The sequence below is a fragment of the Arachis ipaensis genome, chromosome B9 (assembly GCF_059453495.1).
Source record: "Arachis ipaensis isolate K30076 ecotype BB chromosome B9, ASM5945349v1, whole genome shotgun sequence".
Taxonomy (NCBI): domain Eukaryota; kingdom Viridiplantae; phylum Streptophyta; class Magnoliopsida; order Fabales; family Fabaceae; genus Arachis; species Arachis ipaensis.
The window spans coordinates 100,681,729-100,684,428 of record NC_142444.1 but is presented as its reverse complement, the minus strand read 5'-3'; the positions used below and the strand labels follow the sequence as shown (position 1 = coordinate 100,684,428).

The window sequence follows — 2,700 nt, the reverse complement described above, 5'->3', positions numbered from 1 at the left end:
GAAGATATGTTTAGACCATGGTCCTGTGCATCCGTTTTTGGTGCCATTACCAGGGAATCAATTTCGAACAACAATTCACAACCTGAGTAGCAATTTCGCATACCAGAGTGCTCTTGATGTTCCACCCTTAGTTGCTCCCAATAATTGTGTGGAGGAAAATGTATCCCCAGAGGTATCTCAGAGATCTCTTGATTTGCAGTCAAATGTTCTACCACTGAGCTATAGACCCTTGAGATGAATCTTTCTATCTCCTATGACTTGGAGGTGGAAGCTTTTGTCTTCTCTTTTCTCTTTCTAGAGGTTTCTCTGGCCTTAGGTGCCATCAATGGTTATGGAAAAACAAAAAAAGCTATGCTTTTACCACACCAAACTTAGAATATTGCTCGCCCTCGAGCAAAAGAAGAAAGAATAGTAGAAGAAGAAGAAGATATGGAGGTGAGTTGATGGTTTGAATTTGAGTGGGTGGGTGTAGGTGGGTTGTATGATGGTTTTAGGGGAGTAATGGATGTGAGTGGCGAAGGGTTCTTGGGAAAGGGTGATATAGGATTATGAGGAGGTAAGGTGAGTGGAGGTATGTGGGGATCCTGTGGGGTCCACAGATCCTGAGGTGTCAAGAATTTGCATCCCTGCACCAATTAGGCATGTAAAACACCTTTGCATGCAATTCTGGAGTTTGGATATGGAAGTTCAACACCAAACTTAGAGTTTGGCTGAGGCCTCCCAACACCAAACTAAGAGTTTGACTGTGGGGGCTTTAGTTGACTCTGTACTGAGAAAAGCTTTTCATGCTTCCTCTCCATTGTTACAGAAGGAGATTCTTGAGTTTTAAACACAAGGTTGTCCTCATTCAGTTGAAGAATCAATTCTCCTCTGTCTATATCAATCACAGCTCTTGCTGTGGCTAGGAAGGGTCTTCCAAGGATGATAGATTCATCATCTTCCTTCCCAGTGTCTAGGATTATGAAATCAGCAGGGATGTAAAGGCCTTCAACCTTTACTAACACGTCCTCTACTTGTCCATAAGCCTGTTTTCTAGAATTGTCTGCCATCTCTAATGAGATTCTAGCAGCTTGTACCTCAAAGATTCCCAGTTTCTCCATTACAGAGAGTGTCATGAGGTTTATTCCTGACCCAAGGTCACATAGATCCTTCTCAAAGGTCATGGTGTCTATGGTACAAGGTATTAGAAACTTTCCAGGATCCTGTTTCTTCTGAGGCAATCTCAGTTGATCCAATGCATTTAGTTCATTGGTGAACAGGGGAGGTTCATCTCCCCAAGTCTCATTACCAAATAGATTGGCATTCAGCTTCATGATTGCACCAAGGAACTTGGTAACTTGCTCTTCAGTGACATCCTCATTCTCTTCTGAAGAGGAATACTCATCAGAGCTCATGAAGGGCGTAAGGAGGTTCAATGGAATCTCTATGGTCTCTAGATGAGTCTCAGATTCCTTTGGTTCCTCAGAGGGAAGCTCCTTATTGATCACTGGACGTCCCAGGAGGTCTTCCTCCATGGGATTCACGTTCTCTCCTTCCTCCTTGGATTCGGCCATGATGGTTATATCAATGGCCTTGCATTCTCCTTTTGGATTTTCTTCTGTATTGCTTGGGAGAGCACTAGGAGGGGTTTCAGTGATCTTCTTACTCAGCTGGCCTACTTGTGCCTCCAAATTTCTAATGGAGGACCTTGTTTCATTCATGAAACTCAGAGTGGCCTTAGATAGATCAGAGACTAAGTTTGCTAAATTAGAGGTATTTTGTTCAGAGTTCTCTATCTGTTGCTGAGTGGATGATGGAAAAGGCTTGCTATTGCTAAACCTGTTTCTTCCACCATTATTAAAGCCTTGTTGAGGCTTTTGTTGATCCTTCCATGAGAAATTTGGGTGATTTCTCCATGAGGGGTTATAGGTGTCTCCATAAGGTTTACCCATATAATTTACCTCTGCTATTGCAGGGTTCTCAGGATCATAAGCTTCTTCTTCAGAAGATGCCTCTTGAGTATTGTTGGATGCAGCTTGCATTCCATTCAGACTCTGAGAAATCATATTGACTTGCTGAGTCAATATTTTATTCTGAGCCAATATGGCATTCAGAGTATCAATTTCAAGAACCTCCTTCTTCTGAGGCGTCCCATTACTTACAGGATTCCTCTCAAAAGTGTACATAAACTGGTTGTTAGCAACCATGTCAATAAGTTCTTGAGCTTCTGTAGGCATTTTCTTTAGGTGAATGGATCCACCTGCAGAAGTATCCAATGACATTTTAGCTAATTCAGACAAACCATCATAGAATATATCCAGGATGGTCCATTCTGAAAGCATGTCAGAAGGACACTTTTTGGTCAGTTCCTTGTATCTCTCCCAAGCTTCATAGAGGGATTCACCTTCTTTCTATCTGAAGGTTTGAACATCCACTCTAAGCTTACTCAGCTTTTGAGGAGGAAAGAACTTGGCTAAGAAAGCCTTGACCAGCTTATCCCAAGAGTTCAGGCTATCCTTTGGTTGAGAATCCAACCATATTCTAGCTCTGTCTCTCACAGCAAAAGGGAAAAGCATGAGCCTGTAGACTTCAGGATCTACTCCATTTGTCTTAACAGTATCACAGATCTGCAAGAATTCAGTTAAGAACTGAAAAGGATCTTCAGATGGAAGTCCATGAAACTTGCAGTTTTGCTGCATCAGAGAAACTAATTGAGGTTTA

At 42.1% G+C, this 2,700-nt stretch overlaps 1 non-coding gene across 1 annotated transcript; it reads left to right on the top strand.

Annotated features, from left to right (window-relative positions):
- Nucleotides 1-2,315: 2,315 nt before the first annotated feature.
- LOC148545635 (small nucleolar RNA R71) lies at nucleotides 2,316-2,423 on the top strand. Its single transcript, XR_015900269.1, has one exon. It is a non-coding gene; the product is annotated as a small nucleolar RNA R71 (small nucleolar RNA).
- The last annotated feature ends 277 nt before the right edge of the window (nucleotides 2,424-2,700 follow it).